Genomic DNA, 24,813 nt, shown 5'->3' on the forward strand with positions numbered 1-24,813 from the left:
TTTATATGTTTTTTTTTTTTCAATGTATTCTAACGAAGCCTAAAACTGTATGTCTAATGGCCAAATAAATTGAATTGAAATTGAATTGAATTGATAAAAAATTAATTAAAAAAAAAGTAATTGTATTATTTTTATTAATTCTGAACATGTTTATTGTGAAGACGCGATTGTATTATTATTATTATTATTATTATTATTATTATTATTATTATTATTATTATTATTATTTTATTATCCAATTTAATAAACCCTATTTCACCCTGAGGTATATTAGGGTTATAGTTGGCATCAAAATATATATTTTATAACCAATAAACAATAGTAAAGTGATAACATAAAATAGTGATCACAGCTACAATTCACATGAATTATGTAGAAGCATGCACCTTAATGAAAGAATGGCTCCTGTTAAAGATTAATGAGATGTTTGAGGAATAATCAATGCAAAAGGTATACAAGAATGTCTAACCGTTTCAGAGTAAATCACAATCTTAAAAAGATAATCAATAGTAAATTAATAAAACAAAGTTTCACTTTCACTTTCAAATTAATACTTAATTCATGAACAATGGAACAGTTAAGAGTAATAAAGAGATATTACAAGCAATGATTTACGGTTACAAGTTACGTAAATGATTCAGGAATAATTACAATAATTAAAATATAACACAAGTAATGACTTACAGCTAACGAATAACGTAATTCTTGAAGGGCAATATATAATTTTAGGGGCAATATATATTGTGTATATATTATTATTATTACTATTATTATTATTATTATTATTATTATTATTATTTGCTGTTATTATTTATTCTCGTTTTAACATCTCTGATCACATCGCGAGTTAATCTTTTGAGTGAAATCCGAAGGCCTGTGTACTATTGTTAATCCTGATTCTATTGTTGTGAACTAGATGGCGTCTGTACATGTATTACTGATTTGTTATGAATATTTGATTTTGGTGATGAATGATGTCGGTGATATTCAGGGATGTTGTGGTCCGAATTTCCTAGCATTTGCCTTACGGTTGATGGAAAAACCGGAAAATCTCACCCAGGAAATTCAACCCCATCGGGAATCGAGCCCGGCCCTCTGCGTAAGAGACCAGCATGCTGACACAGAGATTGTCACGATTTTATTATTATTTTTTTTTCCTGCGAGAGGCGATTCGTTTATGTTTATTAGTTTTGAACACGATAGGTTTTTGTTTGTAACAGAAGAACAGCAGTACTAGGAGAAATAAACAAACATTGTTATAAAATGAGTTCAAACGAGGATTCAGATATTTAGGCCGTGTCTCGAAGCTACTTTTTCAACTGATGTGAACTAGATAGTTGTCTAAAAAGTCGGAAGTAGTGATCCAAAGCTACATAGTGCATAGCATTCAAGTCTGTAATAGCCGTAAACAAAAATGCTTGTTTGATTGATGACTTGTTCACTAAAAAAAATGGATATCTCACATTAGCAAGTGGAGCTATGAAATCTGAAAATGCTTTGCAAGTGAAATAATATAAATGTAAGTAAATATAATGTAGAGTAACACGTCAACTTCGAACATTGATTGTTAGTAGCTTCTTTACTATTACTACTACTATTACTACTATTGCTATTACTACTGCTTCTACTACTACTGTTACTACTACTACTGCTGTTCTACTAGTATTACTACTACTGGTACTACTATTGCAGCTACTGCTATTAGTACTGCTTCCACTACTACTGTTTCTACCACTACTGCTATTGCTACTACTCCTATTACTACTACTACTGCTACTACTACTACTATTACTACTATTTCTATTACTACTGCTTCTACTACTACTGTTACTACTACTGCTGCTTCTACTGTTATTGCTACTACTCCTACTATTACTACTATTGCTATTGCTACTACTGTTACTACTATTGCTATTACTACTGCTTCTACTACTACTGTTACTACTACTACTACTACTACTACTGCTGTTTCTACTGTTATTGCTACTACTCCTACTATTACTACTATTGCTATTGCTACTACTGTTACTACTATTGCTATTACTACTGCTTCTACTACTACTGTTACTACTACTACTACTACTACTACTACTGCTGTTTCTACTGTTATTGCTACTACTCCTACTATTACTACTATTGCTATTGCTACTACTGTTACTACTATTGCTATTACTACTGCTTCTACTACTACTGTTACTACTACTACTACTACTACTACTGCTGTTTCTACTGTTATTGCTACTACTCCTACTATTACTACTATTGCTATTGCTGTTACTACTATTGCTATTACTACTGCTTCTACTACTACTGTTACTACTACTACTACTACTACTACTGCTGTTTCTACTGTTATTGCTACTACTCCTACTATTACTACTATTGCTATTGCTACTACTGTTACTACTATTGCTATTACTACTGCTTCTACTACTACTGTTACTACTACTACTACTACTACTGCTGTTTCTACTGTTATTGCTACTACTCCTACTATTACTACTATTGCTATTGCTACTACTGTTACTACTATTGCTATTACTACTGCTTCTACTACTACTGTTACTACTACTACTACTACTACTGCTGTTTCTACTGTTATTGCTACTACTCCTACTATTACTACTATTGCTATTGCTACTACTGTTACTACTATTGCTATTACTACTGCTTCTACTACTACTGTTACTACTACTACTACTACTACTACTGCTGCTTCTACTGTTATTGCTACTACTCCTACTATTACTACTATTGCTATTGCTACTACTGTTACTACTATTGCTATTACTACTGCTTCTACTACTACTGTTACTACTACTACTACTACTGCTGTTTCTACTAGTGTTACTACTAATGGTACTACTATTGCAGCTACTGTTATTACTAGAGTGCAAGAGGTCAAATGACTTTGTCAAATGCCTGGCATTAAAAAACAACAACTACTGAATAATTTCGAGGGAAAAATTGTTCCGGAGCCGGGTATCGAACCCGGGACCTTTGGTTTAACGTACCAACGCTCTACCACTGAGCTACTCGGGAACTCTAACCGACGAGTAGCTCAGTGGTAGAGCGTTGGTACGTTAAACCAAAGGTCCCGGGTTCGATACCCGGCTCCGGAACAATTTTTCCCTCGAAATTATTCAAATCAACTTTACAGGGAGTTAAACCTGAAATCTTGATTTGCATAATACACGTCACTGTTCGTTAACAGAAAACCACAATTTAAGTCACACGGAGTTAGTGTGCACTCGAAGTTGGTTGCTTGACGGTTGTCAGCCCACTTTGAGATCTGTGGATATAGAGGGAAAAATTGGATCGGTGTCGGTTAGAGTTCCCGAGTAGCTCAGTGGTAGAGCGTTGGTACGTTAAACCAAAGGTCCCGGGTTCGATACCCGGCTCCGGAACAATTTTTCCCTCGAAATTATTCAAATCAACTTTACAGGGAGTTATACCTGAAATCTTGATTTGCAACAACAACTACTACTGGTACTACTATTGCAGCTACTGCTATTACTACTGTTTCTACCACTACTGCTATTATTACGGCTTCTACTGCTATTGCTACTACCCCTACTTTTACTGCTACTGCTATTGTTACTACTACTGCTACTACTATTGCAGCTACTGCTTCTACTACTACTGTTACTACTACTGCTACTACTACTACTTTTACTGCTACTGCTATTGTTACTACTATTACTACTGCTACTACTGCAGCTACTGCTTCTACTACTACTACTACTACCAATACTACTGCTACTATGAGTAGTTCGAAAGATACTGAAGATGACACCACATCGGTGTTGAAACGGGACCCGTCTGTCATAAGGTACATTGCCTCTTTAAATCATAGCACTTTTAACATTTCAAACAAGCGTTATCGTGAACATAAGAAGCAATACTGCTGCTTCTACTGCAGCTACTGTTATTACTACTACTGCTACTACTACTACAGCTGGTACTATTACTAGTACAACTACTACTATTACTCCTACTGCTACAACTACTATTATCACTACTGCTACTGCTACTACTATTACTACTACTGCTATTGCTACTACTATTACTACTACCACTATTGTAGCTACTACTATTACTGCTGCTTCTACTACTACTGCTACAATTACTACTACTACTACTACTATTACTACCACTATTGTAGCTACTACTATTACTGCTGCTTCTACTACTACTGCTACAATTACTACTACTACTACTACTATTACTACCACTATTGTAGCTACTACTGCTACTGCTGCTTCTACTACTACTGCTACAATTACTACTACTACTACTACTACTATTACTACCACTATTGTAGCTACTACTATTACTGCTGCTTCTACTACTACTGCTACAATTACTACTATTACTACTACTACTATTACTACCACTATTGTAGCTACTACTGCTACTGAAGCTACTACTATTACTGAGCTAGAGGAGGAAAGTTATTTCAGTACTCAGAAGCCCATTGTATTACTCCTGATTTGAACCCACGATATCTAGGTCAAGAATAAGGACGAGCACCCCTACTCCACGGTTGAGGCTCCCTGTCAAATGATGACGTACGAGCACACACGTGTCGTGATCCCTCTCCAATTATATCTCTCGCACGCAATTCTGTTGTTCCCTTGTAGATGGCAGATGTTCTCACAAAAGTAGGACTTTCCGCCATGTTTTTTAGGTAACGATCCCTTTTCCCTTTCTTCCCCCCACCGACCCGCACTAGCCAATGGGATTGCGTAACGTCACTAGTCACGCGTTCCCCTGTTAGGTAAGGGTAGTGGCAGTGCTACTCACCCTTAAACGGATCTTACGAACGGGCGGGCGGCGGTAGTCAGCTGTTATAATTTGGGAGGATGCCAGCAACAGCTCTCACACCTTTCTGAGTGGCCCGCGCGCTCCATGGGAAGCGATGTGACGTGAGGTGTCGTAAAAGAGTGATTTAGTGAGTGTTAATTATTGTTCTAGTGTTCGTGTGTGTAATAGGGCGGAGCTGTGAAGCTGCAACAAGTTGAGGCTTCGAGATGTTCGTGTCTGTGTGTGAGTAGGCCTTTCGTCACATACAACTAGATTTATTTCTAATCTATCACATCTTTTAAATACATTTTAGTTTGTTAGATTAATAAACTAATTTTAGCCTTAAAAATAAGTTGTAATATATTCGAGATATATAACACGTAAAAAAACTAATTTAGATTATTTTATTAATAAATTAAAACAAAAACAATGACAACTATAATTCATAACACGGCGAAAATTTACAGAATTTCAAATATTCAAGAACGTGATTTTCAGTTAGGAAATGGCGCAATTCTTAAACATCCCTGATACACAGAAAATTATATATATATATATATATATATATATATATATATATATATATAATATATATATATATATATATATATATATATATATGATATAATGTGTGAAGAGAAATATTGTGACGCTGCTGAAGTCTCGCTTGAGATTTTTGCGGAAGTGCACGTTTTTAGCAGCCATAACATCGCCTATATGTGTTCAGTGATTTCTCCTAAATTGTTGTACGAGTTTTGTTCATATCAACAATCAATTCATTGGATGATGATGCAAATGAAATGTAAACATTTTTTATTAAAAATTCATAGGAACATAATGTTGTACCTATGTAGGTCTATACGTAATTTGTTTCTAAACAAAAATAATTATTATAAAGTTTTAGGTACGTGAAATTAAATGGACAATATGGATAATGTTTGTCAGATAATTAAAAGTGTATTATTATAATATAGGTACGTAGGCCTATATCATAGAAAGTTCTTTCGACACAAGAATTTATGACGTAGGATATTTATAGAGAATATTTGAAATATTAACGAATCCTAGCCATTGTTGAAAAAGAGCAAGAAAGATATTTTTCTGTCACAAACATATTATCATGGGTAATGTCACAAGAATTACCCAAAGAGACGAGAAGTCTAATGATATTTGAATAAGATTATTTGGAGAATAATAATAATAAATAATAATGAAAAAAAAGAAACATAATTATGTTACTATTAAAAAAAAATTGTAATTACTTTTCATTGACATCATGGGTATTAAACATTTGACTGTCGTTACGATAAGGGTACTGAAAGAGCAAAATTAAACAAATATTTGAGGTTAAAACATTTTATTTTGAGCCAGGTACTTTTATTTAGTAAATTATCTCCAAGAGGAGAACTCTAGTGGTATCTGAATAAGACTTTTTCGCGAATATATTAATAAATAATGTATAACATACAGAAACAGATTATATTAGGCCTACAAATTTTATTGCAATATTATTTAATACTCACATTTGTTAGCACGGCCATCACGCAATATCACGGCCCACTGTATTGTTAACGAAACAATAAAAATATTTAACATCTGAACATCAGATGCGACAAGATAATAAACAAATGCGCATCAGGTGCGAGAAGATTGTTTCGACTAGATTGCAGTTGATAGTTGGCTTTGATTGTTAAAACTCAGTAGGTCCCTACACTCCATTGGGGCATTTGTACATAAGCGAAGTAGATTTTAGAATTATATCTCAAATAAAGAACTTAACAGGACAAAAAATTAAGATTAAGAAATATCTGCAAGCATTACTGTATGAAATTAAACGTCAGTTTATCCGTTACGTGTAAGGACTCTATTTTTCTATATAAAGCTTATTTTCTGTACAATTTACAAATATATGCCGGTACTTAGAATTTCTTGACGACCACAAATAATACAGGGTAATTAAGATCACTTAACCGGGTTGCTCTTTAAGATGACTAAAATTCCTTGCTTTCCGCAGACCTGTTATAAAAATCATTTTTGTACTCGTAAATATTTCACGCCAATAAAATATTCCGTTACTAAATGGTATTTAATGCACAAAGTTGTCCTTTATATTCATGTTACCGTTGTTGGTAGGAACAAGGAGTGGATGTTTATATTTTTATTGTTTTAATTACTTGATTCCGTAGCGAGGAGTGGCTTTTGTAATATTTTATCCACTCATCTGGCAACAGTAACATGAATATGAAGGATAAATATTAAATATTTAATACATAATTATTACAAAATTTATTTAGTATAACGATTTACTAAACGATTTATTGGACAAATATAGTATGCCACACGACAATAAACAGGTTTCATGCACACTTGGAAATTATCGCCCTCAGGGACTAAATATTACCTCGTGAATTACCTCGTGAATAAAAACCTTTGTAGCATAAATTACTATTCCCTTCAAGATTTGCTTACATAGTGCTGTTGGTTGTTTAATCAGTTAGAATCTCATTACGAATGTCTAATCTTTTCTTATTCCTACCTATTTTTAATATTGATTTTCGTAATAGGAAAATAATATAATCTTAAACGAATGCAACATAAGATGATCTAGCCTATGCTATGTAAGTTTGTGCATCTATTTTAACCATACAAATTACATTATTAAAGTCAGATATCTCAGTCTTTGGCATTGAAATGAATAGAAAGTTTTATCTCCCTAAAGTGATGCACAGGAAATTATTTCATCTGTAGGCCTATGTGGATTGTAGGTTAAATGAAAGTCCAATAAAATAAATTACGAACAGGAATAAGGAATTCAATTGTTGCAAACGGGTAAAATGTACATAATAGCACTATCCTAATCCTCCATCTTCATATTAGTTGCAAAATCTTCCGGTAGAATTCGTCGTAATAATAGTAACAGTAGTGACAACATTTGAAAAGCTAAAAGAGCGGATGAAAGACTAGCAGAAATGGAAAAGGAGCATTATGGTATTATCTGTGTTAGTTACCGAACTTGATTTTGTAAATTTCTACAATTTCCCCTGAACCATCTATTTGTTATGGCCTACCTGTTGCCTGTGTATTCTCGTTCTAGCATATCTTCTGCATAGGTTGGTAGCGCTGAAAAATTGACGTTACAGCGCGAAAGTTTTGTTTTGTAATGATTGAGTAGGAAAAAGAGGTACCAACTAATACCAGATATCACCAAACAGGGTAAAATCAGAATGTATGTCTTGATTATTTACTTATTTACATCTCATCTTTATGTTGTGAGGTGTTTTGTAAATGATTAAATAATTTGTGAAAGAGTATATTTTCCTCCTGACCCTCTCGCACAATATTAATAATATTAAAATGTACGTATTTTGTCTGACAACATGAAATTCATTCCTTTAACTAAACAGTTTACTATTCACGAGACCTAACCTAAAAATGTATTTTGTTTGATGACGTGAAATGATTAATACGAATTCTGAGAACCGTATGCCACTTTCAAATGTAGCTTAAGAATACTTATTCCAATTAATTTTGCTATTCTAGTTATAACTGCAGTGTCCGTGCGCATAATTCCTTCTTCATTATCTTCTTTATGAAAGAAATTAATTAAAATGTGAAATGGTATTTCTATCGATTATCCAAGGGCATGTATTACACCAAGTATGTTATATTTATTTACACTTAGCCTACCTGACTATAATCTTGAATTGCAACCACAACACAACGCAACACATAAAATAGGGTAAATTAGGGTCTGTTGGACAGTCGGGCCTGTTGGACACTTTGTACTTTAACGTGTTACCTCGCCACTTGTGGGCACCACATTCTGCTAGAAGTCAATGACGAAAGTAGCCCCGTGTCCAACAGACCCTAATTTACCCTATTATGTATTAATATTAATACTGATGTTAATTAGTGTGTTCAAATTTCACTAGCTTCCAGTAATCGGATCAGAACCTTAGAACAATTTTAATTTTCAGAATTTTCACTGCCGACAACTGCTGTCACTGGTGCCAACATAACAATTAGAAAATCACTACCAGTTGTAGTATTTCTCAGTACCGAAATTCGAAATGAAATTGGAAAAATAAAATTCAACCTGCAAACTAGAAAATCACCATAATCCACTAGCATATATAGTAATGGGGAAAAATGGTTAGGTTTCACCTTTACGATATAAGTAAGCTGATCCGGCTGTACTTACTGCAGTATAGGCTTTAAATCTCCAAAAATACAAATTAAGTAGATCCCTACTCCATACTTGGTAGAACAAACAGTGGCAAATTCCGACGGGGAATATTTGCGATTTTTCTTAAACTAATGATCAGAGTTTGTTCAAGGACTGACTCGCAATTTCGACTTGAAATAAAGAAACAATTTGTTACTAAAAATTATTATATTTCACAGATATACAGACAGAATTCTTTTGCAACATTACAGAACTTTCGCCCAATGAGAAGGATTCGTAAAGTGAAAGTGACTTCACAGTACGTCATAGCGGTAAGGGAAAACCCTTCACATTCAATCCTGCTATAGGAAACATTGCTTCCCCTCCAATTCCCAGACGGTGCGTCATAGATGTCCATGTCACAGGAGGCCGTGCAAGAACTCCGCAGCCACCTGGAGCGATGAGAAAGAAAGAAAAAATTGAATTCTGCCCTGATACATAAAACACTCCAAGCTTCCTGGATCATAAAAGCTCATTCACAATGAAAATTAAACATAACGTAGGCGTTAACTTAAGAATATAAACGTTACGGTAAAATCAAGAAGTCATACCATCATTCACGATGGGAACATAAACATAACAGCAAACATACTTGGTAACCATGGAAACATAACAACGACACCATTTCTTCATATTCTGTCGTATACTTCAGCGCTCCACGATTGTGCTCTGTTTGCAAATCACGTAAGCATAAGCATGAAAATTTGGAGTTTGCAAACTTTCATGTTAACGTCTTACGGTAATGTTTATGTCAACGCTTATGTGAATCATTGTGAATGATCCCATTAGGTAGCCTGGGCGCAAACGTCGGTGTTTATGTTACGGTTATGTTTAATTTTCATTGTGAATGGGCCTTAATTGTATTATGAGCATGTTACAGTTTGGTTACCAAAGCTCAATATCTGTTATAGCAAACCATTATTGAACATTCACAAATCATAATAATGATTTGTTTTCTTGGAAGTTCGTAACAATCCGCAACAATATTCATTTTTCATATAATCCAGTTGTATCCAATTAACATATGTCATAAACCTCGAAAAAAATATCTACACTCCGTTCACTCTTAGAATCGGTCCCAATGTAAACAAAGTATCCTACACCGAAAGCCAGACCTGGATATATCAAACCAAGAATCAGTAATTATATACTATTTAATACATGACAATGATTTGGCATATCTGTTAAAACATTGCAAGACAGTTTCAAGCAATCTCTACGCTAGAATATTATATTATCTCGGCAATTATAATATATTTTGGATTTCGTTTCGCCTACATTCAAATTCTATCTATTTCAAAATATTGTAAAAAAAAATTGTCTTAAAATTAGGTAAATCAGGATCATTACTCACTTCAGACAATACTTTGCTTATTGTAGATGGTTCATTCTTAAAAAAAAAAAAAAACTATGAGCTTTTACTGATATTGCGTTTTTCACACAATATGAAGAAAATTTTGCCAAAATATGAATTTTATTTTCGCAAAATATAAAAATATAAAATAAAAGTTTCAATGCTAAAATATCTACGTCCCTAAACTATTTGGAACAATTATACAAAACTGGCTTTCAGGTATAGCACCCAGTAAAGCTGACATGAATAATTTTAAGAGAAAAATTGTTCCGGGGGCCGGGAATCGAACCCGAGACATTTGACTGAGCGCGCCAATGCTGTTCCGACTGAGCTACCCAGGAACTCTACCAGACCTCTGACGCCTAGTCAATCTACTTGAGGTTTGTGGATAAAAAGGGAATAATTGAGGCAGGGTCTGGTAGAGTGCCTGGGTAGCTCAGTCGGTAGATCGTTGACGAGCTCAGCCAAAGGTCCCGGGTTTGATGCCCGGCCCCGGAACAATTTTACCCTTGAAATTATTTGGAACAAGTTTACATCATTATTTACAAAATAACCCTTTGGAGATTTGTAGTTTTGTCTATATTTAATATGCTACCAAATAAAATGCAATAAAATTGCATCTGTGGACCTCTGGAAAAAGAACTAAGGAAGACACTAGTGAAGTGCTTTGTATGGAGCAGAAGCATTTGAAATGTGGATATGGAGAAGAATGGAGCGTGTGAAGTGGACAGACAGAATAAAAAAATGAAGCTGTGTTGGAAAGAGTGGGTGAAGAAAGAATGATGCTGAAACTGATCAGAAAGCGAAAAAGAAATTGGTTCGGTCACTGGCTCAGAAGAAACTGCCTACTGAAGGATGCAGTGAAAGGAATGGTGAATGGGAGAAGAGTTCGGGGCAGAAGAGGATATCAGAATGATGTTAGACGTCGTTAAGATATATGGATCATATGAGGAGACAAAGAAGAAGGCAGAAAATAGGAAAGATTGGAGAATGTTAGGTTTGCAGTGAAAGACCTGCCCTTGGGTAGAACACTGAATGAATGAATGGATTAATTAATTAACCAAAAATCAAGTTTTCTTCTAAATCTGTCGATTTTATCTCCAGCTGTTATGTTAATATTTGGCCTTGCAAACTATAGTACTATTCAAAGTGTCCGAAAAATATACTTATCAGCAAGAAAGGCCAGTCTGAGAAGACAAATAGAAGTAAAATAGGTTTGTATATAATAGATCCACACCTGTGGAGTAACGGTCAGCGCGTCTGGCCGCGAAACCAGGTGGCCCGGGTTCGGGGCAAGTTACCTGGTTGAGGTTTTTTCCGGGGTATTCACTCAACCCAACACGAGCAAATGCTGGGCAATTTTCGGTACTGGACCCCGGACTCATTTCACCGGCATTATCACCTTCATTTCATTCAGACGCTAAATAACCTAGATGTTGATAAAGTGTTGTAAGATAACCCATTTCCTCCTATTATAATAGGATAAATTACCAATTTTTATATTTCCATTTTGTACTATGTTCTGGTTAGGAGACGTGGTTATATACTTTATTTTCTTTGGGGAGATTAAAATAATAATAGTAGTAGTAGTAATAATAATAATGATAATAATAATAATAATAATAATAATAATAATAATAAATCTGTCAAAAATCTGAAAGTTAGAATTTATAAAACAGTTATATTACCGGTTGTTCTTTATGGTTGTGAAACTTGGACTCTCACTTTGAGAGAGGAACAGAGATTAATGGTATTTGAGAATAAGGCTCTTAGGAAAATATTTGGGGCTAAGAGGGATGAAGTTACAGGAGAATGGAGAAAGTTACACAACACAGAACTGCACGAATTGTATTCTTCACCTAACATAATTAGGAACATTAAATCCAGAGTGGACCTGGTTGGCGAGTTGGTATAGCGCTGGCCTTCTATGCCCAAGGTTGGGGGTTCGATCCCGGGCCAGGTCGATGACATTTAAGTGTGCTTAAATGCGACAGGCTCATGTCAGTAGATTTACTGGCATGTAAAAGAACTCCTGCGGGACAAAATTCCGGCACATCCGGCATAACCTCTGCAGTTGCGAGAGTCGTTAAATAAAACATAACATTTAAATCCAGACGTTTGAGATGGGCAGGGCATGTAGCACGTATGGGCGAATGCAGAAATGCATATAGAGTGTTAGTTGGGAGGCCGGAGGGAAAAAGACCTTTGGGGAGCCCGAGACGTAGATGGGAGGATAATATTGAAATTGATTTGAGGCAGTGGCGGCTGATTGACTGAGGCAAGTGAGGCCGGGCCTCAGTCACTTGGCTTAACTGAAATCAAATTTTGTGTTTTCATATAATGTATTAGTTATTTGAAAGAAAGCATATATCGCTGTAGAAGCATTTGAAAACTTTGATGTATATAGACCTGTTTTTCAGTAAAATTTGTTCCTGAGGCCAGAATCGTTCGTGCCGGGTCTGGCTTAATGCATTTCATGTCCTTTCGCGGGCTTTGAGTTTGCGCTTAAAACGTTGTAGCTGAGGCACAATTCGTCTGGCCTGGTCAGGTTTCACTCGTCCCATCCATGGGCCGGCCTCAAGGGTAGAGTGGGGTGGGAATAGCAGTGGTGACTTGTCTTCCTAACTAGGCCATAAATAACAAAATTCCATCTCTTTGGCAGGCAGAGACCCACTCGATTCTCTCCCCTTATGTCTCAGTTTATGACATATAAGCGAGGGTGTAGTACAGTAGTGAATGTGGGCCAATGTTGTTATGCATTTCGGGAAAATATAAACAGAAACAAATGAGAGAAGTAATGCTGGTGCAGTTAATTCATTGTTAGAGTGTCCTTTTTTTAGAAGAAATAATACTGAAAGAAAGGAAGTTTTAAATAAAGAGAGAGACTATCGAGATACCTACGACATCGCTGATAATTTTTCTCACACATAATCTTAAAACGCGAGTTTCTATTGCATCCTGGTATGGGCAACATAAATGGTTATGTGGTAATGTGATGCAAAATAAACTTCTCTTGGCCTTGTTTGTTGCTGTCAAAGAAGAAAAAAATAAAAAGAAAAGAAAGAAAGGGGAATTTCAACACATAATGTGGGATGCTTCATCACACTGAAACAATCACTGAAACTCAGAGCATAACAGCTTATTTGGTGAGTAAAATTATTATTTTTCATTGATAATAATAAGAATAGACCAATAATAATAATTTATATTTATATTTATATTTATTTAATGTGCTGTACAACAGCCAGTGGCCAATTACAGTTCAGCACAAATATAACAAAAACATAAAACAAAAATAATTATTACACATAAATATAATTGCAATTAATTACAATAATGAAGATGAATGGATAACTAAGAATACTATGAGACAATGATAATTGAGTATAATGCCTAAAAGAATACATAAATGATAAATCGTTGCCAAGAGCAAACTAAGTCTATACATTGAAGGGATCGAATTCGCAGCCATGCATGTTGGCATTTTTAATGCATCTGGAGACTGGTGAAAGGAATTTCGAATTTCTAATATAGAAAAGTTTGTGGGCTCTCATATCTTTTGTTGGAATACGTAAGGTAATATTGTTTAAGAAAGAGTCACAGGACATATCACCTTTGAGGACTTTACAAAAGAACAGATAATCTAGCTCATGGCGTCTAGCATATAGATTTTGACAATGAAAATATTCACATTTTCTCTCATAACTGTACCCGGAATTAATGGGCAGAAATCTGAATGAACATAAGGATATAAATTTTCTTTGTATATTTTCTAATTTAGCCGAGTCCGTAGTTGTAATCGAGTTCCAAACTACAGATGCATATTCGAGTTTCGATCGCACCAATGTATAGTATAGCATTAAAAGAGAATCGGGCGTGGAAAAAGAATAAGTTATTGACCGTATTATCCCTAGCATTCTGATTGCGTGATTGTAAATGTAATCAACGTGACTATGAAAATACAATTTACTGTCAAAGAATATTCCCAAATCTTTTACGCAATCCGTTCTGTTAATTAGTACATTATTTAGATAATAATTAAATTTCAGTGAAGAAGTTTTTCTAGAAAAGGTTATTACATTAGTTTTGGATACGTTAATTTTCATACCATTTTCTTCCGACCATTTAGCGACTGAATTAATGTCACATTGAAGGATAATAATAATAATAATAATAATAATAATAATAATAATAATAATAATAATAATGATAATAATAATACAGTAATAATGATATTAATATAATAACAATAATAATTAATATCATAAACAAACGTTTCCTATCGGAGGCAATTAAACTAGTTATATCTGGCCTCACCGAGGATTTCGATCACCGGCCGCTACTGATTTGAGGGAGGTGGGATATTATGGTAGGGAATGGATTAATCTTGCTCAGGATAGGGACCGATGGCGGGCTTATGTGAGGACATTTGTAGGTAAGTAAGTAATTAAGTAATAATAATAATAATAATAATAATAATAATAATAATAATAATAATGCCAAAATTGCCTGGGTAATAATAAGATGAAGGAAAAAAGAATCATAGAAAACTGACCCTGCAGTGCATTACTGAAATTCTGTCCGAATTAAAGGGAAGGAGTGGCGAGAAATCTGATCTAGTGATAAGGCTAGAAGTTGTCTAGCTTCCGTCTCTCCGACCCCACTAATGAACTCTACCACCTCGGCCTGTGCCACCCTCGAGCTAGCTTTAAAGTGCAACTTGAGCCTCCCTCTTCCGCGTCATCATCACCACCACCTGTTCTCTAATTGCAGGCATTCACACTCAACTGCTCTCATCTTCAAGCCAGATTCCATTTCGTACGCTAATAAACTTTTCCTTCTTGAGTAGCGACTCTCACTTAGCTCTTAGCTTACGAGTACGAACCGACTGTGTGCATGTGTTTGTGCTTTTCACTTTGTTGTTATACAAAGCGTAAGAACTGAATTTCTCTAGCGCAAATCACATAATTTCTCAACACAAATTATGCGTTTCGCTAAAGTTCAATTCCATTTTATTTGACTTTGATTTTGACTTTAAATTTTACTTTTATTTCTACTTTGAGTTTGACTTTCAGTTTTATTTCACTTTATTTTATTTTACTTTATTCTGGCGGAGTTAAGACGTTAGGTAGAGTTTACAGCAGTAAAATTTTTGGAAATATTCAACATTTTTTTCCTCCATTACTGTACCTTGTACAATAATGAAAATTGGTATGTGTAAAACACTGTCCTTCTGCTATGTGAAGAAATACTGGGTGTTCATTTCAAAGTGTGTCATGACGTCACTGTTGTTGGGTCACCGATTTGAAGCGAGTTTCAGCTTATATGTTAGAGAAATTGCCTATTATTTAAGGCGTTCTTCAATCTGAACTTGAGAACGTGTACGTTATAACTTGAACATCGTAGCAACAGATGGCGGTCTATACGGTCTGTGTGCTACCATAACCTCTTTCGAACTGTGTTATGTGCCGGCAAGTCGTACGCAGGGTATTTGTTATCATCCGTTGCATACCGCAACATTCCACAACACAAATCAAATGCTCCGTGTTCATGTTGACCGTCGAAGTTAATGTCAACAAATACGTAAGAAATCGTCTTAACCCTCTCCCCATATCCCGACAGTACGTATTTCCAAACAGTTCACATTCCTGCCACTACCGGCGTTACCGTACGTATCGGTACGCACTCTTCAGAATGAACGCCGTACTTGCTAGGCAACTTCTCTGCCTCATAGGTTATACACCTCTGCAGAAGTGTAGGAAGATTGAATTCTCTAGGCTCATCGGCTAGCCACATGACGGCATACAGCGAGCCATGACACACTTTGAACTGAACGTCCAGTAGTAATATGCGTTACAAGAGCGGTATGTTGAAGTTTTCATGTTCGAGGAAAAGTTTGAAAAAGCTAAACGTAGTTGAGCTTTTTTAATTTCCGAGAAATGAAAGAAAAAAAACCGCTCGTATATCGTACATTATTTTGTGCGAAGATCGTTTATTACATACCTGAAAGACGAATTTCTAATTAGTTGCAATGAAATCTCCATCTTGGTTTCTGTTCAATGACGGCAAATTTGCAAAACAAAAATATCTATCTTCAACATTGTTGCTTTAAAATGTTTTCTGTGTTTACTATACTCCAGCAGGCCGTGATATACGTCTGTCTCTTTTTTTCCCCCAGTCTATGATGAGTCTGGAATCTTGTTGATTTTTTCACGGCTTCCTTAATGTTACTTGCATCACGAATGCAGTAACTTTAATGGAGTTGTAGAGTTTACTTAATTTTTTCAAATATTTAAAAACAATAATTAACAGTGCAATTTAGGTGAAATTGCAGTGGTAAGTTTCCAATTTATAATTATTACTATATTGAACGTCTCTGAAAATAATATGTTAAAAGCCTAAAGCAGTAAAATCAATATGTCACTTAAGCGATAAGAAGAGGGAAATTGTTATGTGTGTTAGGTTGGGAATACTGAATGTGGAATTTTAGACTTACCGCGGATTGGTTTTGTGCGGAAAGCAAGCAAATACGCACGATCTCGCACAAAGTACTTTTACGATTAAAAAAATCATTTATATCCTTTTTTTTTTTTTTTTTCAAAATTCAAAATGTTAACAGTTCTTTCGCTGATTACTGTCATAACTCATAAACTTGTTACTGATTTTTGCTATTCAGAAGCTTTTGTTATTGAAAAATCAGTAGAAAATAATTTATTTTGATTGTTCTACATTTATACGAGTCATCTAAGCTGTATAATGTAATTTAATTATATTAGTCTACCAGTCCGCCGAGTTGGCACTGTGGTAGCGTGTGTGCCTCCAGACTAGTCCAAATTTTCGGGATGTGGCGACGCATAACTTCTAATCTCTAGATTGTGCACCAATATGCCTGGGTTAAGTCCCAAATCTCTATGAAGAGAAAGCATATGTCACTGTTGATTGTGATTCGTTCGACGTTAAGTTTCTTTCTAAGGTTCTCATCAACCGTAAAACAAATGGCAGGTAATCTATGGCGAATCTTCGGTCTCATCTCGCCAAATATTATCTCCCTATCGCCAATTCCATCGACGCTAAATAACCCAGTAGTTGATACAGTGTCAATAAATAACCTTAGTAACTTACAAATGGTTTTTAAGGAACCCGGAGGTTCATTGCCGCCCTCACATAAGCTCGCCATCGATCCCTATCCTGTGCAAGATTAATCCAGTCTCTATCATCATATCCCACCTCCCTCAAATCCATTTTAATATTATCCTCCCATCTACGTCTCGGCCTCCCCAAAGATCTTTTTCCCTCCGGCCTCCCAACTAACACTCTATATGCATTTCTGGATTAGTCCATACGTGCTACATGCCCTGCCCATATCAAACGTCTGGATTTAAAGTTCCTAATTATGTCAGGTGAAGAATACAATGCGTGCAGTTCTGCGTTGTGTAACTTTTCCATTCTCCTGTAACTTCATCTCTCTTAGCCTCAATTCTAAGCCTCTTATTCTCGAACACTCAATCTCTGTTCCTGTCTCAAAGTGAGAATCCAAGTTTCACAACCATACAGAACAACCGGTAATATAACTGTTTTATAAATTTTAACTTTCAGCTTTTTTAAGAGCAAACTGGATGACAAAGCCTCTCAACCGAATAATAACAGGCATTTCCCATATTTATTCTGCGCTTAATATCCCCCCGATTGTCATTTATATTTGTTACTGTTGCTCCAAGGTACTTGAGATCATTAACTAACCAAGTGAAAAAAACAAACAAACAAACATTGTGTTCTGAGTACATTTTTGTCATAATTTTCAAAAGCAAAAAATTGATGGCATGAATGTATCAATTTCAGTTTAAAATGAAATATATTTGCAAGGAAAACAATATTCCAATGGATACTAATATTAATAATAATATGACAAATTTCTCTCAATGTGGTAGAGTTATTTATTAAGGGTTTAAAAAAAGTTTAAAATTATACAGAAATTTAAATAGGTCTACTGTCTGAAATATTAGGACACTAATGAAGCCTGTAAAAGAGTAGAATTATATTTTTATATACATAACTAGCCGTACCCGTGCGCTCCGCTGCACCCGTTAGAAATAAATACAAAGTCATTACATAATTAAAATAGGACATCTGATCCAGGGAAGATTCGTGTTTGATAGAAGGATAAATCGTTTAATATGTTACTTAATTTAAATTGTATTTAAAATATTAAAATGCGATCATTTTGATCCAGAGACACTCATTTGGTGCAATGACAATTCCTTTAATATGTTTCTTAATTTTTATTATATGCATCCATACTTTAATGAAGACTGACATATCATTTAGATTTAATGTGTATATTTTATTTTACTTGCTATATGTTTCCATTGAATTATGATAATAACTTAATTATAACCCTTGTTTTCTACGTATTCAGTAAATGGCGCTTGGGCCACTATGGTTCTGAACACTTCAAATAACTTAAATAACTTATATTATATTATATTATATTATATTATATTATATTATATTATATTATATTATATTATATTATATTATTATATAAAAAAGTGTTGATAACGGATGTACACCGATAAGTAAGTTTTTAATTTGTTATGGGGGCTCTTGAATCTCAGGAGGAACAAATTTTATTTTACAACAGCGCAACATAATCTGCTTGGCTCATTACCCAATTTTTTGCATTGCATTTAATGCATATATATTTTATGTATTTTAACACAATTCAATTGAGCATAGTTAAAATTTGGATTATAAAATAATGGATTGCTAAGCTAACATATTATTACTGCATACTAAATCAATACACTCTCGTTGGTCGTTAATTCTCTGAGATAAACATTATTTTAAGAAACACAGGAAACGAATACACACAATAGCCTATCAAGTTTTCTGTGCATAAGAAGCTATTTTAATCTTACCTGTCCTCGATTCACTCAGAAGTTACTGTAATAACATTATAGCATTATGTCCATATAGAGAAACTACACTTTGCAATGGTGAAATAATAATTAATTATACAAATCGATTAATTTAGCTTCCGATATTACTTCATACAAACACAGAAACATTCTCTGTAGGCTATGATTCATAGCTTTCGATTGTTGTTGACCAAGGCCCCTTATAGACGAATTCATTTGTTTATTTCATTACACCGCCTTAGATGGCAGTTATTTTAATTTTGAAACTCATTTATCTCATTAAATATCAGTCCTATCAAAATTTTTTAAGAATAAAACTTATCGGAAATGATTTTTAAAGAAATTTTTGTTATGTAACATTTTTCACAAAAATCTATAATAAGCGAGATATTTCGATTTATTTAATTCAGACCTCCTTATAACCCCCCTTTTAAATAATGTATTTTGAATGCCATATAGCCTAAAATGTAAGTTACAACGAACTTACTTTATATTCCAATTTTCATCGAAATCCGTTCAGCCATTATCGCGTGAAAAAGGTAACAAACATACAGACAGACAGACATACAAACAAAAATTTCAAAAAAGCGATTTTCGGTTTCAGGGCGGTTAATTATACAGACGTGGACAAATTATTAGACTAAGTTAATTATATGTGCAACGAAGCTGTATTTATCGGTAGAAATAATGGACAAAAATGTATTTTGTACTGATATAGGCCCTAATGAACAGAAAATTGAGTCTTGAGGTTACTAATATTTTGTGAACATTCCCTTATTCTTTATTAACACGTTGATTTTGTCAGGGATGCTGGAAACCGAAGTTTGACACTTTCTTTGAATACCAGCATCATTTAGCCAGATATCAGGCATTGCTTAAATGAGTCCATGTTTTGTTGTAAGCCTCTTTTTGTTCACTTTCTTCTTCAGTTTAGATCACAGATTTTCAATTTCGTTCATGTCCGGTCTTCTTGCAGGCCATGGGAGAATATCTTCTGCAATATATAATTAAAACTGCCAGTAGTACCAACATAGCCAGAAAAAATGTACTTAATCATTGGAAAAATATACCAGAAGATGTAAACAATCATATTTACAACAATACAGACTCTGTGAATTATACTGATAGTTGATATGACGAATTATATTATGTTTCCAAGAAAACGTTTTAGTCTAATAATTTGTCCACGTCTGTATATGTTAGGACCAATTATTTTTGGAAAATCGAAAATTACCAGAAAAATTTCGGCTACAGATTTATTATTAGTATAGATACAGAATAGATTACAATATGCAACAATATAATTTTGACTGTAGAAGGTTAAAGAGAATAAATGACTAAAATTCCATTTGTTATAAACCGAAAACTCATAGGCTATTATGAATCAGGTTAGAGATTTCCAAGCTTTTAAACAAAGTTGATAAGTTCATAAATTTACCATTCCATTTTATTCACATCTAACGCCATCAGCCCAGTAGGAACTAGTGAAAGACAAAGACAGCAATACTTCACAGGTGCTGGTTGCATACTTTTCTGCCGGCTGTACTGGAATTGGTTCCCAAATCTGTGAATTAGTTCCCAGTTCGTTCCAGAGCTATACTCGAGTTGGTTCCAGGTTGATTTTTCTGTGTACTGCAATTGGTTCCCGCGCTAGATCAAGACAGAAAACATTTCCCTTCCCATTTTATACAGACTTAGGACTGTCAACTACTGTCTGCAGTAGTAGGTAGGTTAAAAATGTTTTGTGCTTGCGTACACGCTGCGTCAAATAACTTCACAATTTTATTTCTGTACTGGTAAAAATTTGAAACAAACGTGTCGCAGGAATGCATATCTACTTACACTGCCATCAGAAAGCTTTTCCATTCAATCTTTCACAAAAGTTTCCTTTTGATGCATTATCTTAGGCCTACATTTACTTTTGCTCCTAAGCTTAATGTAAGTATCGCACTGAACCTCCTTCAGAGCATCTGCAAGTGCAAATATATTTGGGTGTGGAGGACAAAAGTGCGCATTAAGTTTACTGTGAAAAGATTCACAACAGTTGGTTGTTCGCTGTAAGGAAAAAGTAAACCCAGTCCACACAAAATCACAGCCTTGGATATTTGAACATTGGGGAACCAACTCACGTTGATGATATTTGAACATGGGGAACCAGCTCACGTTGAAGATATTTGAACATGGGGAACCAACTTACGTTGATGATACAGTGAAACCTGTTCAAATCGGAACCTGAATAATCCGGAATCCTGTCTATTTCGGAACAATTTATTGGTCCCGGCGAAATTTGTATGTATTATGTGTAATTTTTCCTGAATAAAACGGAAACTGTCCAACGCGGAAACGGAAACTGTCTGCTACTGTTCAAAACGGAAACAATATTTTGGACACACTATATTTTGTAACTATATTTTGAAACAGCGTATAATTTCAAGGAATATATGAAATATATAGGTCACAAAGATAAAAACAAGTTTTATTTGCAAAATTCTAGAGGGTACGAGGGTGTGTTGGCCTGTGGGTCATAAATTTTATTACCCTGTTGACTAGGCAGATGAATCCTTTCAAAGATTTTCAATGCTTCACACCCCTATACTGACGTAGCTAGACAGAGCGCAAGCGTAGTGATTTCCAGGTAAAAAAAAATAAAATGTGGCATTAACATTAAGTGATGAAGTAAAAGTTATCGAGATAAAGGAAAATTAGAAACAAAGTCTGTGTGAAATAATATTGAAGTAGAGTTGTGGAAACTCAGGTGTGACACTTAAAAAAATAAAGATCATAATGAGTGAGTGGCGTGCGGCCAATATTGGTGACACAAAAGGAACCAGAAAACAACTGTTTATGTGAAAATAAATGAACTGTTGTGGGAGTGGGTTCTTCATGACCTTTCAAAGAACAAGCCAACTTCTGGATCTATCCTGCAAAGCAAGCTATTGAACTGGGAAAGAAATGAAATAAACCAGAATTCAAGGCTTCTAATAGATGGCTCCTAGTCCAATTAATTAATAATGTGCAGTGATATGCAGTACAGTATTAGAGTATAGTGTTAGATATTAAATAGAATGAGATTAGTAAACTTTAGTAATGTTTAATGACTAATGAGTGAGTTACGATAATATTCATACAGAAAATGAGATTTTAATCAAGATGATTCACCAACGTAATAAGCGACAGAAAGATGATTTAATGTGATGAGTGTTAACTGGAATATTTTGTGCTTCTTGCAGTTTTGGTCATGCCATTTTGTTTTTCATGTATATGAATGACAAAATATTCCATTATAATGTCACACCTGAATAATACGGAAACCTGTCCACAACGGAAAAAAAATTAGGACCATGTCACTTCCGTCTTGAACAGGTTTCACTGTATTTTGTTTGGGAACCAACTGCAGAACAGCGTTTCTGCCGGACTCACTCAGTTGCGCTTGGAAGCCTTTCCAGTTGTGAAGCATAGAGTTCAATGATGACAACAGGCACTACTCACTTACATACTCGGGATTCGAATCCAGCGTTTAATGCAACCTTTACCAGCTGACCTCAATATTCGCTTCACTTCCTCTCGCCTTTTACGCAATCAAGATTTTTTGCTTCCCGTGCTCACCAAGGCTTGACCTGCCTTTATATGAAATCTGAAACACGTAAACAAATGCAGAACTATGAATTACAGCTCTGCGACAGCTACATCTATTAATACAAAAATATATTTAATATCGGACTGGCAATAGAGTCTCTGCACGTAATTACACTTGGTTTTTGTTACATGTACATGAATTTTGCTTCTTTTAAACTGGCAGTTTTATACAGAACAATAACAATTATTATTAAATTGTCAAGTCCGTTATTTGACATTCATTTGTTTAGTCGTTGCTATGGTATAATGCTATTTAATAACCAACAGACTTTTAGAACAGAGAACCCTGAAGTGAAGTTACTGAACAACTGTAAATAGAAGTTTTATATAATATCTATATATATATAATTTGAACTGGTAATGAAAATTACGGGAAAACGGCTGAATGGATTTTAATGAATGACTCCTCATTTTGAAGCTTGGAACCCAAAGTTTTTCAGAAAAATAGTAGTTTTCAGTGAAATGTCAATTTTCCTACATCATTTCCCTATTTTCCAAAATCCATCTGTCGTCAGTTTTGAGAAATAATGGCTTTTAGAATAAAACAAAACACACACTACAATAAACAATATTACACGAAGGCCATGACTTGCAGGTTTGCTGACATATTTAGATTTCAGATGGCATATAAAAAATAATTTACAGGTATGATTCTCTGGTCTGTAGTTTTCCGAGTACAGCTGTGCATTGGATATTAAGAACTACAATATTTGATGAGATTATTACCATTGAAAATTAAATATTATCTATCTATACTAATAATAAATCTGTAGCCGAAATTTTTCTGGTAATTTTCGATTTTCCAAAAATAATTGGTCCTAACATACATAATTAACCACCCTGAAACCGAAAATCGCTTTTTTTTAATTTTTGTTTGTATGTCTGTCTGTCTGTCTGTCTGTCTGTATGTTTGTTACCTTTTCACGCGATAACGGCTGAACCGATTTCGATGAAAATTGGAATATAAATTAAGTTCGTTGTAACTTAGATTATAGGCTATATGGCATTCAAAATACGTTATTTAAAACGGGGGTTATAAGGGGACCTGAATTAAATAAATCGAAATATCTCACTTATTATTGATTTTTGTGAAATATGTTACATAACAAACGTTTCTTTAAAAATTATTTCTGATAAGTTTTATTCTCTGAAAAATTTTGATAGGACTGATATTTAATGAGATAAATGAGTTTCAAAATTAAAATAACTGCCATCTAAGGCAGTGTATTGAAATAAAAAACAAATGACTTCGTCTATAAGGGGCCTTGGACACAACAATCGAAAGCTATGAATCATAGCCTACAGACAATGTTTCTGTGTTTGTATGAAGTAATATCTGAAGCTAAATTAATCGATTTGTATAATTAATTATTATTTCATCATTGGAAAGTGTAGTTTCTCTGGATGGACATAATGCTATGATGTTATTACAGTAACTTGTGAGTGAATTGAGGACAGGTAAGATTAAAATAGCTTCTTATGCACAGAAAACTTGATAGGTTATTCTGTATATTCATTTCCTGTTTTTCTTATAATAATGTTTATGAACATATTCATTTTTATCTCAGAGAATTAACGAACAACGAGAGTGTATTGATTTAGTATGCAGTAATAGTACGTTAGCTTAGCAATCCATTATTTTATAATCCAAATTTTAACTATGCTCAATTGAATCGTGTTAAAATACATAAAATATATATGCAATAAATGCAATGCAAAAAAAATGGGTAATGAGCCAAGCAGATTATGTTGCGCTGTTGTAAAAGCTGTTCCTCCTGAGATTCAAGAGCTCCCACAACAAATTAAAAACTTTCTAATTCGAGTACATCCGTTATCAACACACTTTTTCATAATATAATATAAATATAATAATA

At 34.4% G+C, this 24,813-nt stretch overlaps 1 protein-coding gene across 3 annotated transcripts in view; it reads left to right on the plus strand.

Annotated features, from left to right (window-relative positions):
* LOC138714622 (putative fatty acyl-CoA reductase CG5065) overlaps positions 1 to 24,813 on the plus strand; it is a 181,734-nt gene that overhangs the window by 70,940 nt on the left and 85,981 nt on the right. Inside the window, exon 1 of one of the 3 annotated variants that reach the window (XM_069846652.1) lies at positions 4,798 to 5,049. The exons of the other annotated variants lie outside the window; for them this stretch is intronic. The gene's annotated coding sequence lies outside the window, so the exon portion shown is untranslated. Of the gene's footprint in view, positions 1 to 4,797; positions 5,050 to 24,813 lie in introns of those variants that run through there. 3 annotated transcript variants of the gene reach the window in all.

The sequence above is a fragment of the Periplaneta americana genome, chromosome 15, assembly GCF_040183065.1.
Source record: "Periplaneta americana isolate PAMFEO1 chromosome 15, P.americana_PAMFEO1_priV1, whole genome shotgun sequence".
NCBI lineage: Eukaryota > Metazoa > Arthropoda > Insecta > Blattodea > Blattidae > Periplaneta > Periplaneta americana.